We start from the raw sequence: 24625 nt of genomic DNA on the forward strand, positions 1-24625 counted from the left end.
AAAATTTCTAAAAGTTAGTCATGAACAAAGTCTGGCTATGCCTGAAAGAATTTGAGATAGGGCCCATAAAGAAAAATGCTTTGAAGTAAGTATTTCTGTAAATCATACTATTTATTACCTTTCTGTGTTTTCTTTGTAGATACCCAACAATATAATCTGATCCGGTCAAATATCTATCAAAAGCTAGAGATATTTGATACGTTTTGATAGTCTCCCTCAAAAAAAATTACAGTGTAGACTTGAAATGTCACACGGAATTTACAAAAATCACGTACCTTCATGAATAATAGAAATCTGTTTTAATAGGTCAAGTTAATTGTTTTACTATGGGTAAAATGAATACTATATGGCTAAAATCAAATATTTATTATATTCTGCTTTCTCAGAATTAAGAGTAAATCCCCATTCCTGTTATATTAAATTAACTATTGCAGGAAACAGACCCACTTCCAATATATTTAGATTGTGATGAGATTGTATCCTTGTAACTTGGGTCCCCAATACAGTAAGATTTGCAACCAAACAAATCAAGAGCAATGGGTTCAAGACACACCTACCAGAATACTTGCATGAATAAGGAGTACAGGGCTGGGGAGGAATAAGAGAAGATTTGTGTTGCTGGTTATTATGGAGCCATCAAATGCTAAGAAAGACACAGAAGAAGAGCTTGTTCCTTACATCCTTCAGAAAAAAAAAATCAACTGTGCAGACACACTGATGTTCAAATTATGGCTTCCAGAACTGAGATAGTAAGTTTCTGAGGTTTTAATCTCTCATTTCTGGCATATTGAAATGGGAATCCCAACATGCTAATACACTATTTATTGATGCCTCTTCTTACCCAATATAATTTCCTTCCTATTCATTTACAGTCCAGGATTTATATTTCTTGGTTTTGCAAGTTTTGTTGCTATCCTTTTAGGTAAAAATATGTACTTGCCTCTCTAATATGTAGGCTGGCACCTAAAGCTACAAACATTTTCAGACTAACTCTTCTGATTCAACGTCTTAGTTCTCTGATGCCATGTGAGAAAGTTATTTCAATTTCATACTTTTAAAGTATGTTATAGTCTGGGCACACCACATAAACCCTTTGTTCTTCCTGTCTTCATATTTCTAATACTATTTTGAGCTATTATATTTTAGGTTTATTGTCATTTAAAAACCATAATTGGATCCCCCAAAATTAAATATTTAGTGTCAAGTGTTTATGTGTCCACAGAAACTAGTCATTCTCTCTGGATACACTATCAGTATCAGACATGAACGAAAAATTAGGTCATTCCATTCTATTTCATTCATATGTTAAATTAATCTCATATTCCTATTACAGCTGGTCAAAAATGACAACTACATATGTATTTTAAATTAAATTATAATAAAGTTTTGAGAGAAAATAAATGTCACTTGTTAAAAATTAGAACATCTATTTACACTTTAGGAATGCACAGAAATTTAAATTAGTTGCAAGCTATGCAATTTCATGTTATCAGTCAGTTTCTTTTTCCACAGTTTTTGCAGCTCGGTGCCTGTTACAAGATATTAAATCCAGCATTCTATTAAGAAAATTTATTAGGAAGTGTTTTTTATTCTTGGTATTGACACTTGCTATTTGATTTTACTTACAGGAAATTAATAGCAAAATGTGTGATTTGGCTAATGGATAAAAGTGTCTCATTCCCTTGCTCACAATATAATTAGGAGAATGATCCAGTTTCTGGCTAGAAGTTCACTATGATGTATTAATCAGAGTGGGCATCCTAAAATAGATTGGTATATCATAAAACTTGAACTTCCTTTATGATATCAAGTGATGAAACATGTAAAATACTAAGTTCAATGTAAATTTTATTTTGTAAAAAAGCTAAATATTGAATTTGAAATTTCAAGTTGTTTTTAAAATAATTGTCAATTTCCCCAAAATAAGACATAATATAATTCATATATGCCTCATAAACTGTTCTCACAAAATCCCAAATCTAAGTCCTATCTACAGCCCCACACGTTGAGGCTCTTAGAGCAAGCTTTGCACAGCAATGCTCATTGATGTAATGAATAGTTCTGAAATCACTGAGGGGCAGCATTTCCACAGAACACTTTTTCTTTCTCTGTCTTCAGGCATGGATACTCAATTTTTTCCTAGAGCCCAGCTTTCCAGATAGATATGATATAATGAAACTTAGTTTGTTTCACCTTCTCTAATAAAACCTATATCTATTCCATATATAGTGATATATTATGTTCCATATAAGATATGAAAGGACAAAATGTACATTCTGAAAAAGTTAATGAACCAGGCTGTTCCATGCAGCTGTCACAGACCAATTTTACTGAAAAACTTCAAAGCAGATTGTGTAATGTTTTCTCCCTTATTTGCTATATTTTGGCTTTATCCTAGTTTCTGTTTGGGTTTCTTTTATACTTTTCACATGGATATTTCGTGGAATGCATGACATACAGGAGTAAAGTATTATGTTTGAATATATTTACTCTATAATTTTTAAGGGTTTGTCTAGACATTTATTGTAGACTTTTAACTTATTTCTTTTTATTGTTTAATACATAATATAGCTGTATGATTCCACTCACAAATCAATTTATTTTGAAATCATAATCTGAATGATCCTAAGGAGTGAAATGAATAATATTAAATTAAGTGTCTGATAGCTTGTCTCTTTACTCTATTTTAAGAGATAAATGTGCCATTGCTGTTGTTATTGATGGTTTAGGACAGTGGTTCTCAAACTTCCTAATGCTGCGACCCTTTAATACAGTTCTTCACTCTATAGTGACAACCAATCATAATTTATTGTCATTGTTATTTCACAACAGTAATTTCGCTACTCTTGTGACTATTAATGTTTGTATATTATATGCAGGATATCTTATATGTGAACCCAGTGAAAGGGTCATTGGACTGCCAGAGTGGCCACTACTTACATGTTTAGAACCACTATTTAGAGGTATTTTACAGTGTCATTTTGATGTTTGATGCTTGAAAGATAGTTTATTGAGTGTCAGATTTGATTTGGCTCAGATAATTGAAGACTCCTATTGTACTCCGATGCTTAGGTCTAACTGACTAACTTCTAAAATATATTATATTATAATAATATATATTATTATAATCACAAAAACAAATTACATTACACTGTGGGTTCTATTTTAGACTGGTCACTGTAGCTTATACTTTAAATAAAATGCCTGTTACTGGAAGCCCCATGGGTCCCTTGCTCAGAAAAGCCACCTGTCCTAGAGATAAGAATAACCTGTGGTAAAGACAAAATAATGTCAATGTAAGCAAGTCATACTGTCCAGGCAAGCAAGGGGTGTCCCAGTGAAGTGTCCCTTCCAACAGCAGATAGAACCTTTACCTGTAGAGAGTAGAGTACCTCACAGGACAGAGTCCACCTTAAGAAGCTATCATACAGCACAAGTGATCAAAATAATGTGAAGATAGTCAAAATATTCTGAGCCAAATTTTACTAGTACAATGTGAACGATTTCATCTCCACCTCTATCATGCCTTCACATTTCCCTAAACATTGTTTTTAAAATCATTTTATAATTACAGTAGCAAATATTGCTGCTGGGCATGTTCATCTAGAACGGCCTTCATATTATTTTAACATTTGGAGTGCACGATTCCAGATTCTTCTATCTTTCAAAGTTTCCATTGCAGAATAGCTGTTGTTATTTGGGTGAGCTTTCTTTTAAATGTGACTTGGTTATTGGCCTTTTATTTTTCTCTTGCATCTTCTTTTGTTCTATGTATTTTTTCTGTTATTTTTTTAACCTGGAACTCCCACTGTATTTGTTCACATGGGCTTCATCCCACCAGCACTGTTTTTGTGCAAAGACCTCTGGATTTGAGTACCCAGCAACCAATCACAAATAGCTCCCTAAGAGTCTAATGCACAAAGTCAGGGAGGGCTTGGAGATTACAATTCCAGTCTCATAGCTGAATGGCACTGAGGAAGTCCTTATTATCTGAGCCTTGAAGGAAGTAGGGTAGGGCAGGAAGGCTGGAGGGTGAGAGGATCTGGGCACCCAGGGTCAGCTGGGACACAGTGAGCTCTCTGTCCTTATGCATGATGTAAACGTGGAAATCAACCATTGCTATAGGTCATATGCCTCAGTGACCAGTCATAACTGGATTGAACCTAGTGTCTGATCCTAAAGTGGGGGCTCGCAGAAGTCATTGACATAAATTGACTTCCAGGAACCAGCATCCGTCTCACCTCACTCAGCGCCTGGTCCGTAGTGCTGACACTGTCAGATGATGCATTCCAGCCAGCAGGGCATGCAGTATGCCCTTCTCCAGGACAACATCCAAAGACCCACTAGGGAAGTCCAGTGCTCGACCGTCTGTGGTCTCCCAGCATAGACTGGGGTCCACGGGCACAGTGAATTTGTATGGCTGCCACCACTATTGGAGAGTATCCACACTGATCACATTAAGGAAGCATCCAAGGAATAGCTCATAGCTCAAGGCACTTTTCCTGTAACCTGACAACCCTTTCTGGTGGCCACTGGTACGAATGGAAAACTAGTTGTTATACTCAAGGTTCACATTACTCCAGAAAAATTTGTAGTCCCATTTCTAGAAACAGAAACTGAAGCACACAATGGATTCATGACTTATCCTAGGTTACACAGCTAATTAAGTTTAGGGCTTGAAGTAGGTCCAGAGCGATGTGCTCTCCGGTGTCCTAGACTGCCTCCAGGGTCTGGGGCAGGGTAATGCCCTTCTCTGGGACAAGAAAAGGACTGTATTTTTCCATAGTGCTGACCATCTCTTATTTCTGTTTGCCCTGGCTAAATACAGATGGATTCTGAAATGGGTCTTGGCTCCAAACTGGAGTCTCCTCTTACAGGAGAAATCAGAAGGAAAGCAAGCAGATGTGGTCTGGCCGGGCACCTGTGTCTGGGACACTACCCACCTTGCATGAGGATGTGATACTCAGGACGCAGGTCCAGCTCTAGGAGGGCAGAGAAGGAAGCAAAGTCCCTGAAACACTTGTAGGGTCCAGAGTTGGCGGCATCTTTGTAGCGCTGGTTCCAGTATTGGACTTGGAAGTGCGGGAAGTTTCTCTCGGGTAACTCTGGAGAGGACACCCATATTTACTGTTATAACTATGATATACTGTGGGGATTTTCTTTTCCTGTCCTGTTTATGTGGTGTTCTGGATGCTTATTTTCTATGTATGTGTGTAAGTTCCTTCTAAGACCTTGTTGAAGATATAATAGTCTATGTCACTAACTTGCATTCTTCATTTATTCTTATATTCTTCACTTCACTTATATTCTTACATTCTTCACTTATTCTTCATTTATTCCTATAATTCAAAGTTTTGTTTGTTTGTTAGTTGGTTGGTTTCAATATGTCCCATCTCTCTCTCTCTCTCTCTCTCTCTCTCTCTCTCTCTCTCTCTCTCTCTCTCTCTCTCTCTCTCTCTGTGTGTGTGTGTGTGTGTTTGTTTAACTTTTCATATTCCTTGCTCATTTATATTAGATCCTCTGTCTTTAAGTAGAATACTGTGGCTTCTGCTAGTTCTGCATGATTATTTCTATAGATAAAGATTTCATTTGAATTTTCTAACTGAGCTATTGGATTTTTTTAATCCTTCTCAATTTCAGCTTCATTATTCTTTAGTAGTTTTATCTCTTTATTGCATTCTATTCTCAAGTCTTCATCATTTCCATCAAATTTATATTGTCTTTCCTCTCTTGGTATCATTCATTGATCTGTCGCTCTGGGTTTTCTTTAAATTCCTTGAGTTACTTCATGGTTTGTTTTTGTTTTTTGTTTGTTTTGTTTTGTTTTGGGTTCTGTTTTGTTTTGTTTTACAACTCTGCATTCTGGGTTTCTTCTAGGAATTTCTCACTGGCAAATATTTCTATAGGACTGGTAATGTTTTCAGAGACCACGTAGTCTTGATAATGTTGATGCACATCCAATGAGATCTTAACATGTGGATTTTTTCTATTAGTTCTAAGTCTGATATAGACAGAGCAGTTTGGGCAAATGAGAGGATTGTAGGCAGTTTGTACCTAGAGAATGGAGATTATTTAAGTGGAAAGAAGTTAGGTAGAGAGAGAGGACTGATCTTTCTGGTCCATGCCTGAAGTATAGAGGTAGAATCTGGGTGGATGGTAGGGTTAGATATGGTATAGGGTAGTGCTGTGTTTCGGGAGATAGTGAGGATCCTAATAGAATTTTTATAATGGATTGGGGTTCAGGAAAATGAAGCGAAATTAGGTTGTACGGGATGGCATAGCAAGGGAGATTCACTGAGCTAGACCCTGGCAAAGAAGTTGGAGATGTCTGGGAGGAAAGACTGGTACAATGCTAAGGAATCTATGTGAAAGCTTCTGGTAGATGACTAGAAATAGGTTGTGGTGCAGGAAAGGGTAGCAAGACAAGGTCTTGTAGTAAATGTGAGATAGGTTTCAGATGGCTGGTTAAAGAACAATGTGAATGCAGAGGGTGAGGCCAGCTCTCCTAGCTAGACCCTAGAGACTGATGTGCAAGAACTCCTGGGTAGAGAGGCTAGGTGTACTGCAGAGATGATCAGTAGATATTGGCAGGTGCGGTGGATCTTGCCAAGAGCAAGAGGTTGTTTTTGTTTGTTTGTTTGTTTTGTTTTGTTTTTTCCCCAACAAGACAGTGATATGTGGATAATAGGATAATACCTGGATACTAGATGTGGGAGACAGTATGGAGAGAAAGCACAAATGCGGAGTGTCCAGGAGACTCACTGAGCTAGATCACAGAGGAGAAATGGACTTCTTTCCTTTGGGGTAGTGCTGTATCTGATGACTAAGTGCTTGGTTTCAATACTGTGTCCCATATTTAGTCATTTTTAAACAGGGATACCATAAGGTCCTCAAGTGACAGTGCCATTGACATTGTAAAACAGGATTAAACAGAAGGATTCTTGGCAGATAAATAAAAACTTACCCACAATGTTTTTCAAAACCTTGTGATATGAGTTTCTATTTTCAGGGGGAAAAAAAGGCTTTACTTCTCTAACTCTGCCGAATGCGGCATCTATTTCCTTATTAGCACATGCCTGTAAAGCATATCAAAGACTCCACTCTTACTCTGTATTTTCTACCCTTCCAGCTATTCCTAGCCTTCAGGATGTTCTGGCTTGAACACACACATAGCAAATGCTGTAGGTACCTGCTGTTTTTATAACTGGTAAAACTTTCAGCACCTATTCATTTTTCAATTTTCCCAAATGCCTTTGCCTATTCTCTCCATACAACTGGAGAAATACCCACATGCCAGATTCTTATGGACAATAAACCTTCCTCTCACCCAGGCTCTACATTCATAATTTCACTGCAGCCTCACTTATTGATAGGTTCTTATCTTAAGTAGTTTAGACATTTGTATTTTTGTAAAGGAATGTAACTGTTTGCTTGGTTTTTGTCATTGTAGTTTGTTTTTGTTTTTTGTTTTTTGAGTCAAAGTTTCTGTGTGTAACCTTTGTCCCAGAACTGACTCTGTAAACAAAGATGATATAGAATTCATTGAGAGCCCCCTGCCTCGCCTCCTATATTCTGAAATTAAAAGCAAGCACAATCATTGCCTGTCAGGAGATAGTAACTCTAGTCTTGTTTTCTTGGAGTGTTTTCAAAAGCACTCAGAATTCTCCTCACATGACTCCATTCCTAAAATGTGTTCCTATACCGTACCTCTTTCAGATCCTTGCTAAAATGCCACGTTTAGTGGAGTCCATTCATTTAATTCATACTTTGTACATGTCACACTCTACTAGAAACCCTTTAGAAATGATTTTGAATAATGTTTCTATTGCACATAATAAATTTCCCTAATCTTGTTGTTGAACTATAATCCCTCTAAAAAATTTGTTTACTCACTTCTAAAGAATGTTTCTCCCTGCCAAAGGAATGCCACAAAAAGGATATATACCCAACCCCTGCAGGAATGCAGATTATACCACTCAAAGTCATCAGTAGGAAGAGCCCACCAGAGAGAACAACTCACACTCAGTTTATGGTTAATTGAAAGTATTTGTTCTAGCTTGCGTGGATGACACTTGGTAATTCAGGACACAGTTTTAGTCATAAGTGGTAGGCTTGGTTTTAAGAGCAAAGTTTCTGTTATCTCCTTCATTCTCTGCAAGGGGAGATTGCGCACAAGCAAGCAGTTTAACAGAAGCTAGGACAAGCAGTTAATTGGAGGGGGAGGTTTTGCTCAAGCGAGCATTTGACAGAAGCCAAGATAAGTTAATTGGAGCATCTTGATGTCAGGTTCCTAAAATAAAACTGGGAAATTTGATGCATGAAATGACTGCATGCATCAACATTTCAAAGGCTAACAAACCTAAATAGCCTCAGAAGGAATACAAGATGGAGAAACCTCTCTGTACTGTCTTGTCTTGTCATTTGATTATGCAAGCAGTACCACTTGGGCATGAGACTTTCTGTATTATGAAACATTTGGTAATGATAATAAAAAGAAACATTAAGAAATATAAATCTACATATATATGTAGATTTTAAAAATTAGGGGCTACTATTTTGAGACACGCTTTAATATAACATGGGTTAGACTCAAATCTTCTATATCAGAAGTTGTTCTTGAAATGTTGATCCTTCTATTGTGCATCCAAATAGCTGAAATGACTGCATGCATCATGCATGACCACTATATGGTTTGTATACTGCACCTTAACAAAATGTCATTTACTAGGTTTTGAGACATAATTATGAAAGTATTTTAGAAAATTATAAATACATATACCTGCATATTGCACACATACATGTATGTGTATATGTATGTGTGTAATACACACATATAAATATATTGTTATATATTATACATAATATAAACATACATAATATAAATATAAACATAAATATAGATATGTAAATATATGCATAAATATATTATATATTGCACAAATAAATATATTCCCATGTATACACACACACATATATATATATATGTATATATATATATATATATATAAAGAGAGAGAGAGAGGCAGTTTTCTTTGTGCATGTGTATGGATAGACATGCGTATGAATGCAGGGCCAAATGCACATATGTGTGCTTGTGTAGAGATGTCAATGTTAATTATCCTCCATGACCTGTTTCCATCTCTAAAATATTTACATTTGTCCTATTGATGGTGTCCTCTGACTTACATAAAATTTTCAGTTTCATAAAGTCCTATTTATTAATTATTGATCTTAGTTTCAGTTATTGATATTCTGTTCAGAAATTTTTCTTCTGTATCAGTGTGTTCAAGACTATTCCATACTGTCTTTGTTATTATATTTAGTGTATATAGTTTTATGAAGGTACATATCCAATTAGACCACCACCATTTCAAGAAGATGCTTTCTTTTTTTCCATTGTATGTTTTTGGTTGTGTTGCTCAAAATCAAGTATCTTTAAGTGTGTGGGTTTATTTCTGGGTCTTTCATTCAATTCCGTTGATCATCCTGTCTGTATCTCTATAAACACTATGAAGGTTTTATTAATATTGCTTTGTAGTACAGATTGAAATCAGGGGTGGTCACACCTCCTGAAGATTTTTACTATACAGGATTGTTTTTTGTTTGTTTGTTTTCCTTTTATGATTTTTTTTATATATGAAGCTGAGAATTGTTCTTTTAAGGTCTACAAGGAATTGTGTTGGAATTTGGATGTGAACTGCAATGAGTGTGCAGATTAAATTTGGTAAGATGACCTATCTACTCTGTTAATCGCACTGATAAATGAGATCTTTCCATCTTCTGATATATTCTTGACTTGAAGTTCTTGTCATGAAGGTCTTTTACTTGCTTGTTTATATTATTCATGTTTTTTTATGTAGGGTATTGTTTTCCTGATTTTTTTCTCAGCACATTTACCATTGTATAAAGGAGGGCTACAGAATTTTATTGAGTTAATTATCTATTCAGACACATTGCTGGATGTGTTTATCAGTTATAGGAGTTCTCTGGTAGAATTCATGTGGTCAATCATGTATCCTACCATTTGTCTGCCTGTACATACTTCTAGTTGCAATCCCAGAAGCCTGCAGCCATCAGGAACCACCAGGGCTAGGTGACACTTCTAGCCAAATTCTCTGCTTGCTTGATTACTATTGACCTGGAAACCAACTGATTGCTCAGTGGAATGAAATCAAGACTTATGAATGAACCCACATGTCCACAGATATTTGAATATTGACAAAGTAGTCAAAAACCATATAATGGGAAAAAGAAAACATCTTCAACAAACGGTTCTATCCTAACTGGATGTCAGCATGCAGAAGAATGGAAAGAGATCCATAAGTATCTCCCTGCATAAAACTAAAGTCTAAGTGAATCAAACACCTCAACATAAAACCAGACGCACTAAATCTAACAGAAAAGAAAGTGTGGGATGTGTAATACAAGCGACTTGACCTTACCCCTTACTAGTGTACAAAAACTGATACTCAGATCATGTTTATTTTATTTGACTTTCACAATTACTTGGGTAACCCCTAATCTATTCTTTTAACTGTTGGCCTAGCTACCTAACAAGCAGTGGACCCATAACTTGCTGTTTCTCCAGGCCATATGCTCATGGACCATCCCCTTTCATTGGGGTTTCCTCTTATTTTCTCTTTCTTCTTTTCCTTCCTCCTCCTTCTCTCCATAATGTCTCCTCCTCCAACTAGTTTACTCCAAACTCACCTACCACTAATTGCTCCAAAAAGTGTCTGTAGCCATTTTTATTTAACCAATAGTTTTAAATCAAGAAACAAGGTTTGCAGAACAAAAGAAGTCACTCTTAAGCCTAGACCTTCTAGCATAGAATTTAGCATTACAATGCATAGCAAAAGAGCAAACTCAACAGGAATAGCCTTCAGTATATTAATACAGGAGACAACTTCTGAACAGAACCCCAGTGCTTCTGGTACTAAAATAAACAATGAATGAGACCTCATGATACTGAATCCTTTTGTAAGGCAAAATTATGCTGCCTACATTAAGGGCAGGGACAAAGATGAAGCAGAGACCGAGAGAATGGCCAACCAACGTCTGACCCAACTTGAGACCCATATCATGGGCAAGAACCAATCCCTAACACTATTAATAATACTCTGTGTTCAGACAGCATCTTATTTCAACTGTTCTTTGATAGGCTCCACTCAACTGTTGACTAAAATAGATACAGAGAACCACAGCAAAACATTAGGCAGAATTCATGGAGTCTTTCTTTTTCATTCATGGAGTCTTTTTTTTTAATTCATGGAGTCTTATGCATGAGTTGTGGGAAGGATTGTGTTACCTGGAGTGGATAGGGACTAAACACACACACACACACACACACACACACACACACACACACGCACACACACACATGCACACACACACAGAAAAAGTCAACTAGCCTTGGCCCTTTGTAGCTACCAGAGATTAGTCATCAAAAAAGAGTATGTATAAACTTGAGCTAGGCCTCACACACATATGTATCGGAAGTGTTGCTTGGTCAAGTATAGGTCCCATAACAACTGGAGTGGGGCTGTCTCTGAATCTGTTGCCTATCTGTGGATCCTATTCCCCTAATATGGCTGACTTGTCTGACCTAAGTAGGAGAAGATGTGCTTAGTCCTGCAGTCACTTAGTTGATGTGCTGGAGTAGGTTGGTACTCAGTAAGGGCTCCCCTTTCTCAGAGGAGAACTGGCAATATATAGGGGAGGGACTATGTGAGTGAAAAACTGGTAGGAGGGGAGGTTGCAATCAGGATGCAAAGTGGATAAATAAATTAATGAAGGAAATTACATTTGTACTTTCAAGATTTCTTGCATGTGAATGATATAATTTGATTATGCTCTTTCCATACTCATTCTTACCTTCTTCCCATTCATACGAGCTAATCTCCCTCCTTACCAGTTAGCCCCTTTTCTAGAATCATGAATTTTGGTTTTGTTTTATAACCCACTGAGTTTAACCAAAGACATCTGTATGACTTTTGGATTAAAACTATTTATTGGAGTCTGGTAGGACTACCACATAACAATAGGCAATGACTCCTCTTTTCCCTGAATATATATTATAGTTCAGCAATGAGAGAGGGATAAGACTTCCTGAGCACCTCCTCCATCATGCTTGCCTATTGATAGGTGATACTTGTATAGATCCAGAATAGGTATTTGCCACTGCAGCCAGACTTTGATTTCCATGAATATGTTCTGCTCTTAGATGGCATTGTTCAGAATTCATTTCTATTTTCTGACTCTTACATTTTTTCACTCCATCTTTCAAAATGTTCCAAGAACCTTGCAAGAAAGTTACAAATGCATCTTTTTTGGTGCTGATCCATGCTCCCTCCATTTGCTCTCAGCACCCATGTACTCATGATTCTCTACATTTACCACAATATACTGAAGAGAGTCTTCTTTGATTAGGACTAAATACTGTTTGTTGATGCATATAAACATAAATATTTAGAAGTATGTTTGTCATTCTGATAGTATTCAGCTTTTGATGCATGACTATGAAGTCATGTGCCTAACTTTATAGTATCTTTAACTAATTTTATTGTATCAGGCATGGATTCCCTCCTATGGAATAGACCTCAAATCCAAATTAAAAAACTGTTGGTTATCCTCATAGCATTTTTGTGATGGCATAGCATGACAGTTTTGCATATTTTTCCTGGAAGGGCAATGTCACAGTTCAGAGGGTTCACAGGTAAATAAGGCTTTGCTGTCTTTTGCCTCTGATCTCCTGCACCATATCTTCAAGGAATATAAAAGCCATCATGCAAGGAAGAATCTTCCAGCTTCTTTCCAGTTGTATTTTGCTACATCAAAAAAGTGAGATGTGCTATGTCAACAATAGGCTTTTATTGTCTATTGCCAAAGCTTGATTTAGAGATCAGTGGAAGTGGGTCTACCTGACCAACTTAACTCTTAGTTTGAAACAAGACTCTAACAGAACCTGGGGCTTTTAAATTTAGCCTTCCTGGTTAATGAACACTAGAGACGAAACTCTTTCTCTGCTACCATAGGATTACAGATATACACAGCAGGTCTTAGATTTTATGTTAGTGTTGGGGACCAGAACCCAGGTTCTTTTGCTTTTATAGCAGATAGTTTACTCTCTGGGGTTTTATCTTCTTCATAATTAATTTATTTATTTCTCTTTTACAAAAGTTCTAATGTCACAGACCAAAACTTTGGTAGTAGATCATTATATGAATTATTAATCTACCTGGTTGTACAAATTTAATAAAATAATACTACCACTTTGATAGTAATTGCCACAGAAATGATCATGGTTATCATTTCTTAAGGAGAAATGATACCCTAAGGTCTCATCCATGGTATTTAGCATGTCTATTATCAATAAAAGAATGTGAACTAAAATGAGGAAATGTAAATGTTCATGTTCATGAAACATAGCAAATATTAAACTCCAATATAAAACCTGGAAGTCCTGAATTTTAAAACATTGAATTTCTAGACATTTAGGACACATGCTCAACCATGCCCAGAGCAGCCTTATTTATTATAGCCAGAAGCTGGAAAGAACCCAGATGTCCTTCAACAGAGGAATGGATACAGAAAATGTGGCAAATTTACACAATGGCGTACGACTCCGCTATTAAAAACAATGACTTTCTGAAGTTCTTAGGCAAATGGATGGAACAAGAAAATATCCTTAGTGAGGTAACCCAGGCACAAAAGAAAACATATAATATGCACTTACTGATAAGCAGATATTAGCACAATAGCTTGGAATACTCAAGATAAAATTTTACCGACCATGTGAAGCTCAAGAAGAAGGACAACTAAAGTGTGGATGCATCAGTCCTTCTTAGAAGGGGGAACAAAATACTCACAGGAGGAAATACAGAGACAAACTAGAGCAAAGACTGAAGGAAAAGCCATCCAGAGATTGCCACACTTGGGGATCCATCCTAAATGCAGTCACCAATCCCAGTCACTATTGGTGATGCCAAGAGGTGCATGCTGACAGGAGCCTGATGTAGCTGTCTCCTGAGAGGCTCTGACAAAGCCTGACAAATACAGAGGTGTATGCTTGCAGCCAACCATTGGACTGAGAAGGCCATTAGAAGAGTTAGAGAAAGGAATGAGGGAACTGATGGTGTTTGCAACCCCATAGGAAGAACAACAATATCAACTAACCAGATACTCCAGAGCTGCCAGAGACTAAACCACCAACCAAAGAGTACTCATGGCTCCAGCTGCATCTGCAACAGAGGATGGGCCTTGTCAGGCATCAATGGGAAGAGAGGCCCTTGGTCCTATGAAGGCTAGACGGCCCAGTGTAGGGGAATGCAAGGGCAGGGAGGTGGGAGGGAGTTTGTGGGTGGGTGTGGGAGCAATCTCATATAGGCAGGGGTGGGGGATGGGATGGGGGTTTCTGGATAGAAAATGTGGAAAGGGGATAAGATTTGAAATGTAAATAAAGAAAATATCCAATAAAAGTAATATTAAAAAATTATCAAACAAACCTAATGCTAGATAATACTGAACCCAATTATAAGTGTATGCATACATATTCATAGATTGACAATCCAATAACTCATTGAGAGAATTATTGAATGAATCAATAAGTTATTTAAAAATTTGTTTCTTATGAAAGTAATAGTCTTTAAACAGAGGTATAAAATTAGCTAATGTACTATTACTATTTATTATATCTAGTCTAGAAAAGAAAATTTACCCTCATACTTTCTTCATCATATGAGTTCTAAGCAAACATTATGTAAAGTGCTATTTGGTCAAGTAATAGTACTCTCTATCAGATCATACTTTTATATTCTTGTCAGAATTGTTTCAAGTCACTACATTTCTTCTCTAAATGTTATATTTATCTTTAATTCTATGAATTGTTTATAGTGAGAGTCAGTATCCACTACAAACCCTATGTTTATGTCATCAAATGTCAATTTTCAAGTTGTATCTATTATTATCTGTACACCAAGTAACATTGAATGACATTACTCTATCAAATACACAAACTCTTTGCATTATTATACACTTATTAAAAATCTATTCATTCTAGATATGAGAGACAAGTTCTTTATGTTATTTCATGGAAACCTCACGCTGCCATTATGATCAGAGTTAAAGTTCTATACTGCTTTGAAAAGCAAGACAGTATTCCTCTTCAATAATAATTGTGTCTAAGAACTTTTAAAAAACAGAAGTAAGATCAACTACTTTTGCTTCCCTAGTGCCAAGCATAATATTTAGTTTGCACCAGAAATGCAATAAGTATTAAATTAAAATTCAGCTTTGATAATATTTTATAATCAAAGCTTCCTCCTTCAGAGTGTTTTTACTTCAAGAAAAGTTTGTCACTAAAGTTGGACAAGTTGTTACTTATAAATTAATGTGTTTTTACTTTATCACAGTCCAATTTTTTGTAATTGGATTTTTGGAAATAACAAATACAAGCAAAGCAGAAAATAATGTTATTTTTAATATTGTTTTTCATGCCTCTGTGGGCAAAACAATAAGAAGAGTGACTCATGGTTTTCAATAATGTTTTCATTAGAAAAAAATAACAACTTTATTGGGATTCATAATGACCTATAACAATGCAACTGAATGAGATTTATTATAGTTCTTCGCTACATTTCTCTAAAAACAGTTACGTTAATTTTCAAAGTAAAAGCTCAATTTTTAAAAAGAAAATGCTTGCATGTATATCCACTGTAACTTTTACAAAAGATTTAAAGGCAGATAAAACACTAGACTAGAAAGCATCAAATATAAAAAATAAATACAAAGCTTAATATTCTTGCTAGTTGAGTGAAAATAAATGAAAGTATCATTTATTAAGTAATATGGCCTTCATTTTCTATTGTCAAAATATATTAAAAACATCAAACCAAGTTATAATGAGAAGTTTCAAAACTACTTCAGTAAAGGCTAAAATCTAGCATCTTTTAGCAACAATACATGAAGCCTGGAAGAATCATCATTGTATAGAAAATGTAAAGGAATGTCAATATGCTTCTGAGGGGCAAAACAGATCATTGTAGCTAATGAAAATGTGCCTTGCTTTTCTCTTTCTCAAAGCATTTGCCAAAACTACAATTGTGGTAAATCAGAATAAAAGACAAAACAAAGAGCAACAAAGCTAAACAGCAAGAAGAGCAACTCTTAACCAATTGATATGATAAAGATAACATATTTTGATTGAAAATAAACAGTCAAAAATAATATCAGATACTTTTCTTATGTATGTATTAGTTAACTGGTAGTGAAAATCATAGTTGAGCTAAACAATTGAATATGATCTCTTCTATGAAATACCATTGTGGTGGTTTGAATGTGCTTGGCCCATGGAAGTGACACCATTAGAAGGCGCAGCTTTGTTTGAATAGGGATGAACCTTGTTAGAAGAAATATGTCACTGTGTGAGTAGGCCTTGGGGGTTCTTCTGATCAAATTCTGCCCAGTGAATAAAAGAGACCTCTTCCTGCCTACTTGCAGAAGATGGTCTCCTCTTGGCTCCCTTTGGATCAAGATGTAGACATTTTGGCTCTCCCAGTACCAAGTTTACCTGGACTCTGCTTTGCTGAGCATCATGATTATAACAGACTGAACCTCTGAAACTGTAAGCCAGTCTCAACTAAATATTTTGTTTCCTAAGAGTTACCCTGACAATGTTATCTCTTTACAGCAATGAAGTGAGCATTTTAGAGCACAAAGCTAGATAATAATGCACCTTAAATTACTCTGGCACTCAGCCTTTATTGTTTTGCAGTTCTTATCCCTAGTAATGGCATGGGGCACAAAGAGGGCAAGTGCTTTCTCCTTTTATCTTAACAAGGTCACATTAAAATTAAAAAGAATATGCTTTTCTAAGAGACTGCTTAATAAATTGCTGTAATCTACAATTTCTATGAACAGTTCCATCCTGCTAAGAATTTTACCCTATGATGTTATGAAACATTTACTGAAACTTTCAACTTCAGGTAAACATTTCTACTTCTCAGGACACTGTCTCTTCCTGTCAGCCACTCTCCTATTCTAAGTAAATTATAAAAGCTAAGATGGCTTTGTCTTTTTTCCATTTTAGCCTGAGAGAATAAGAATTTGGATAAAATCATGCCCTCCTTCAGATAATCTCTCTCCACTCTTGAAGAGTGGCTCGCAAAGATCTTCAATCTCTTTAGACAAGTTCAAAAATGTGGTATTATAACTACCAGGGGACACTCTGTGAGTTGGTCAATGTTAGGTATTGGTGGGTTTCAGCCTTTGCCTTGCATAGGGTTCTTCTTGGTCTTGGGCCTATAGTAAGACAAAAATGCTTGGATTCTCAATGAAAAAATTTCACTAGACTGCGATATAGGCTTAAAGCAGTTTGAAATTCAAATTTGAATCATCTTCCAAGCTCATTTCCTTCTAAATTTTTAATGCTTTCAGAAAAGGTTTTCTGTTTCCTTTGTGTGGAACTGAGGGTGAATATAATGATCGTGGTAACATGCACTCTACCACTGAGTTACATACCTAGTTTATCTTTGAATTTATGATTTGAGAGAGTCTTGCCACGTGTTCAAGATGGACTTGGATTGATTTAGTAAGGCCAGTAAGGCTTTGAATTTCCAATCTTCATGCCTCAGCTGTAAAAAATAGAAAGAGTTGGGATTACAAATGTGGGTAACAAGAACAAATTCTTGTTTTAAGAAATGGGAAAACAGGTGCCAGCCAGGGAATTAGGTAGGCTAACAGCAGAGTTACCTACCTCTTCCTCCTCTCCTCCACGTTCCATTCCCCAGTCTCATTTTCAGATCTACTGTTGCCTTGGCCCCTGCTTTGCCCCTTTTCCACAGGTCACACAGATATCCCCCTTCAACCATCCTTCTCCATGACCAATTATTTTAACCTTGTTCCCCAAACCTGCAGTCATTCCCAGCTACTACCTCCCCTCCTGCCCTGTCCCTTCTGATGTCTCCAGGCAGGGGAGCTGGTAACACCTTTGTATACTAATGTCTCTCTCCTCTTCCCTATCTCCACTTCTTCATCCTCATACACAACTCTGTAGCCCATCTACTGTGGCCAGCCCCTCCTCTTTGTCTCAGTCTCTTTAGTTTACACATCTCCTCCAGCCTTCCTCTGCACTCATCCTGTTATCCTAGTCCCCAACACTGGCAGGCATTCTGTGTGAAACTGCTAGGGAAGCTTGCCAGAGAAACAAGTAGGACACCAAAGTAGGTAGGCAAGCTTCAGATTTTCACAGTTCCTCCACTCCTCCAAATTTACTCCCGCAGTTTTATCTACAGCTCTGTAGCAGACAGCATGCTACAGACTCTCCTCATTCTCTGTGCCTATTTTCAGGTGACTATAGATCTTGAGGGAACATCCTTCTTTCCTTCTTTCCTTCTTTCAGACCCTTTCCACCTCATCCCCTTTTCTATCATCTCTGAAAACCTAGAAATACAATTCTACTCAGAAAGCAAAATGTCCACAATTATTCAAATACCAGAAGTATTCCCTATCAGACAGCACATAACTGTCATATCCTACTAAGAATTAGAGAGGGCAAAAGAAATCAAAGCACAAAAAATCCACACAGCATAAATAAGAACAGAAATTAGCACCTATAATCACAACCATTTGAAACATGGATGTCTGGACACCAACATAAAAATACAATGACTAGCATATTGAACAACATGTTTCCAGCAAACCTACTACATGAGGCTCTGAGAATTGTAACATAGCTGAAGCTCCAAAGACTTTGAAATGTCGTGCGTGCATGCGTGCGTGCGTGCGTGTGTGTGTGTGTAAGAGAAGGCCATAAAGAGAACTGAATAAATACCTTGCAGAAATTTATAAAAAACAAAAACAATAGAAAAAAAGTAAATGAGAGAGTTAAGAGTTGAAAGTAAAAATAGGAACAATAAATAAAACTCAAAATGAGGGAAATCTGGAAACGAAAACAGGAATTTGATCAGAACCCCAGAGGTAAATGATACAAATGATTATAAGATATTGAAGAGTAAATTTCAGGCCATTGAAGACATGATAGAAGAAATAGATATCTTGGTCAAACAAACAAACAACAATACATCAACAAAATCCTTTCATAAAATATTCTGGAAGGAAAGAGGAAAAACTGAGGTAAAAAGTATAGAAAAACTGTTTCTTGCGCCTTTCATAGGTTCCTTTAATGCTGCTTCTATGGTTTATCTTATTGTAATATGGAATTTGTGTTTATTTTGTTTATTTCGATTTTTTTGTTTTATTTATTATTATCCATTAGAAACCTGTTTTCTAAGAAGACACAGAAAAGAAGTCGTCCTGACTAGTTTCGTGTCATTTTAACACAAGCTAGAGTCATCAGAGAGGAAGGGGGCCTCAATTTCAAATTCAGTTAATTTAGTCAAAGTGACTCCTTAAGATTCAGTTTAAAGTATGATCTTAATTAGTGATTGTCATGCCCACCTCGGCCGGCAAGGAAGACGCAACACAGTTGGATTCTTCTCAACAGCCTTTACTGCAGGACACCTTCATTGTTGACACGGGGACCATGAGCAGCAAATTCGCTCGCCTTATATACACAACAGTATGCTAATAATCTCTCAGGGATTGGTGGGGCACGTTTCACCGCACTATCACCCCACTATCACCCCACTACTTGTCCTCCAGGGATTGGCGGAGAACAAATCACCCCACCAGCATGGTACCACCCCACTCATTAGCATATTACCTGCCAACTGACACCAGGTGCAAAACCCACGCATGCGCAGTACTATTTTTCACCACAGGAGGGCACCGGATCATACAGCTGTCCTGATGAGGGGACAAGCCTGCGCATGCAAGGTAAGTTGTTTACATTCAGACGGGGCTGGCTGTCGGCGCCATCTTTGTTTTGCTTCCTACAAGTGATCAGTAGGGAGGGCCCAGCTCATTCTAGGTCATCCCTGTGGTAGTAGTCCTGCATTCTTGCAGACTTCAGGGAGCAAGTCAATGAGCAGCAACACTCCAGGGCATCTGCATCAGATTCTTCCCCCTGGTTCTGGCCCTGTTTGAGATCCCATCTTGACTTCCTTCAGTCCTGGACTACTGATATGTAAATGTAAGTCAAATAAACCCTTTCATCCCCAACTTAATTTTAGTCATGATATTTTATTATAGCAATAACTAAAATAACAACAAGACAGAGACAGATCTAGATTGGAGGTGAGTGGGGAGAAATTGGGTGTAATAGAGAGAGGAGGAAACAGTCATTATTATTATTGTTGCTGTTGCTTAATCTTTTTTTACAACTTAGTCGTTATTCCCCTCCTGAACGACCTTCTGATAGTTCCTCATCCCATTATTCCTCCCATAGCCAAAAAGATATTCCCACCCCTACCCCAACACCTACCCACACTCCACCAGAACTCCCCACACCCTGAGACCTCAGGTGTCTCTCAAGGGTAGTCGCATCTCTCACTGAAGCCAGACCAGGCAGTCTTATGCTGCTTTTGTGCTGGGGGGTGGGGGGTCTCATATCAGTTGGTTTATGCTGCCTGATTGGTGGCTCAGGGCCTGAGAGAACACAGGAGTCCAGGTTAGTTGAGACTGTTGGCCTTCCTATGGGGTCTCCTCCTACTCAGCTTCTTCCAGCCCTTTCCTAATTCAACCACAGGGGTCCCTGGTTTCTGTCCATTGGTAGGGTGTACATAACTGCACATGACCTTTCAACTGGTTTTTGGACCTCTCAGAGGGCAGCCAGGCTAAGCTCTTGTCTTCAAGCATGCCACATCTTCATTAACTAGGTCAGCGTCCTTAAGCTGGATCCCAATTTGGGCCTGTCCCTGGACCTCCTTACCCTCAGTCTCTTCTCCATTTTTATTCCTGCAATTCTTTTCGATAGGGATAATTTTGAGTCAGAGTTTTTGACTGTGGGATGGTAACCCCATCCTTCCATTTGATGCCCTGTCTTTCTTCTAGAGGTTGAATCTACAAGTTACCCTTCAATACTGTTGGGCATTTCATCTAAGGTACTTTCCCTTGAGTTCTGAGAATGTCTCACCTTCCTGGTCTCTGGTATAGTCTAGAGGGTCACCACATCTCCTACATCCTGAGTTTGCCTGTTTTCATTCATTCTGCTGGCCCCCAGGGCTTTATTCATGTTTGCTCCAACCCAATTACTGATCATGTTCTCCTAGTCTCCTTCCTGCCCCCACTCCCAACCATGACCCTACCCTCCCTCTGTCCCCCATGATTGCTTTTTCCTCCCTCCCAAGTGGTATTAAGGCATACTCACTTGGGCCCTTCAGCGTGTTAACCTTCTTGAGTTCTGTAGTTTGTATCTTGGATGTTCTGTACTTCTTTGGCTAACATCAACTTATTAGTGAGTATATATCATGCATGTCCTTTCCTTCTGAGTTCATGATCATTATGATCATTTCTGGTCCCATCCTTTTGCCTGAAAAACACAGGATGTCCTCATTCTTAATAGATGAATAGTATTCATTGTGTAAATGACCACATTTTCTATATCCATTCTTCAATTGTTTGACATCTGAGTTGTTTCAAGCTTTTGGCTATCACAAGCAAGGATACTATAAACATAATGGAACATGTGACCCTGTAGCATGGTAGGGTACCATTTGGGTATATGCCCAAGAGTTGTATTGCTGTGTCTTCAGGTAATTCTATATCCAATTTTCTGAGGAACCTCCAGACTGATTTCCAGAGTGGTTGTACCAGTTTGCAATCCCAACAATGCAATCCTTTTTCTCTACATGTGCTGTCACCTGAGTTTAGTATAGGAAAATCTAGTTAGAGCTAACCATCTCACTTTTTTAATGGTGTTATGATGCCTAAATGCTAAGCCTACCTGGAAATTTAAAAAAGGCAGCATGATTTCAGTACACTGATATGTACGTCTCTATACATCCTAAGATCTCTTGTGCTGCCTGTCTGAGAAAATGATGACCTTAAAATGGTCAGCTGTCAGTACAAAATGGTTTCAAGAATCCAGTGTTCCATGCTCTTCTTCTGGTGAAGTCTTGTAGCTTGGTTATCTCTTTACTATTTTTTCAAAGCATATTTTCAATGTTTCCTTTAGAAGGTGATTTTCAAAAGTGTTTCCGAATTTAGACTGAATTCTTATCTTACACTTTTCTGTTCTCTCAAGTCACTGGCAGTATGTTAGAAATATCACGAAGAAAGACTCTATTTGAAATGTCTGACACTTCCACTTCAGGGACCTGGGTTAACACACAGTGGTAGTGAGGCCTGCTTATCAGACAGTAAGACAAGTAGGACAGGAGCTGTCTGGTATACCAATGAAACTGCTCTTTATAGTTCTTATTTATAATGTGCTCTTTTGTTTCATAATGCATGAACAATTCACCCCAATGTATACTTATGTTGGCTGGTGCATGCTTTATAATTATTACCAAAAATAAAGTAATAGAAACATGGGGAAAATGATGGTAAGGCAAACACCTTTTGTAAACCCAGAGTTTCTAAATTCTTCCTTGTACAACTTTTTTCTCAAATGTGTACAAATTATGACTTAAAATATGGTTTTTAAGTCTCTTAAACAGTTACATGCTCCAACCAGAGCTGCTGGAGCCCTCAAGAAAATAAAATATGGAACAAAACATTCCTAGTTTAATTAGTTTTATTTGTTTTACCTTACTACAAGAGAAATGCTTTATACTTTTGAAGCAACAGGCTATTGCAAACAGATGGACAATCGTTCCTTTGTTACCATAATAGAAAATATTGCTTTGTCCACAGGACCAGCACAGACACAAACAATATAAACATAACGTGTTGCAATTCTGAAGAATATAGACTCTTCATTATAGGAGGGAAATTAGACACTCATGAAGGCAGAAATGCAAACGACCTTATCAGATTTAACTTTGAGGGCTCTGTGAAGTTAAGTATACAGCTCCTTGGATACCATTGTCTCTCATTCTGTTATTTCTTCAGGTCAGCCTAAATTCTGAGAGTACACAGCTGGAAAGAAAGCAGAAATCAGTGACTGTGGAGTTAATGCTCAACAGATGTGGAGGTCACCCAGTTGTTCAACAGACATTCCTAACACTATTGAGGAAAGGATTTGAAACAATTCTAGAAAATGAATGCTCACTTTGAATCTATCCTTTATGTGCACAAATCTTCATCAAAACAGAGGTCACAAAGCTAAGTATTTATATGAGAATAGATTCCCCAGTTTTGCTGCATTTTCTAGCTCAGTTTTATTGCTTTGTAACCGAATGTTATTTACTTTATGTTTGAGCTATCCTAGATTCTGTATTTGTGTTCCTACAGATTTTTAAATCTCTTTTTATAATTATTGTATTATATATTTCTTGATTAACAACATTATTGTTGAATAAAATATTATTACTTTTTATTTAATTGTTATTTCTAAAAACAATATAGTCAACTTCAGCATTTAAATTAATACACGTACTTTTTCAAGATACTACACTAGAAAACAAGATTTTCCTTAGTTATGTGACAAAATTTCTTGTCATGTGGAAACCTAAAGAACATCTGTTCACTGAAGATAAGTAACCAATGACACACCAAAATACAGATAGCACCAAAGCCCAACTTGGTGAACTAGTAAGTTTTATATAGGTTACTTACAGGACTATGGGTAGGCGGTTACTCATAAGAGCAAAAATGACCCCAAATTATCATACAAGCTAATATGGGTGACAGGTCACAAAAGCTGGAAACCTAGACTGTGCTGCCAAGCCTTCAGGTACCTTAACAAGTTGGAGAGTGTCCTGTTTATGGCTTAATTGGTTTCTTTGAGCTTCTTCCAGGATGCTCTCAGCTACTCTTTATTTCCTCCAAGATGTTGAACTTCTTTGAGAATCTTTGCATCGTGGCTTGTCTGAGAATTTAATTAAGCAGTCTTACTGATTATGCAGTCTTGGAGATGGTGTCAATCTAAATAATCTGTTCAGTTTCAGGGACTTCCTGAAACTATGCTAAGTTGTTTGCTTCCTTTCTTAATGAGATTTCCTACAGGGCAGAATATTTAATATCAGAGGAAAAATATGCAAAACATTTTAAATACATAAAAAAATACATATGTATTCCTATACATGTGTGCAATACAATGAAGCATTTTAAAGGTTTTTTCTATCGGGAAGAAAAGTATATGAGTGTAATTGATATTATTTCCCATAAATATTAACAATTAGTTTCAATTGAATTTAAAATAATGTTAAATATTTGTTTCATATAATCATACATTTTAATATAATCATATTAATTTATTCCAAGAAAGAAGAAAGAAACAGAGAGGTAGAGAAAGGGGAACCTCACCCTTCCTTTTCAAAAACAAAAGCTAGTAAGAAGTGTAACAATAAAAATCTCAGCTACTGCACCTGGTCTACAATGACCAATTGCATTTCTGGGATCTCTTTTCTTGAGATCCAACTTAGGTGTACTTCCACATAAACTGTCATATCTAGCAGTATGGACAGCTCTTAGATTCAGAGTTGATACAGATGCTTTTTCTGAGAGATATGAGGCCTTGAGTCATGACACACTTGAGAATACTTTGTCTACTGTAGAAAGAAACATAAGCTCTTCAATCTGTCCTCTTATGCCCAATCTCATCTCTCCTATGTAACAGCAGTCC

General features: G+C 37.1%; 1 pseudogene; it reads right to left on the reverse strand.

Moving 5' to 3' along the window:
* Positions 1-3955: 3955 nt before the first annotated feature.
* Positions 3956-5121, reverse strand: LOC116898316 (annotated as a pseudogene).
* Between the last annotated feature and the right edge of the window lie 19504 nt (positions 5122-24625).

The sequence above is a fragment of the Rattus rattus genome, chromosome 4, assembly GCF_011064425.1.
Source record: "Rattus rattus isolate New Zealand chromosome 4, Rrattus_CSIRO_v1, whole genome shotgun sequence".
Classification (NCBI taxonomy): Eukaryota; Metazoa; Chordata; class Mammalia; order Rodentia; family Muridae; genus Rattus; species Rattus rattus.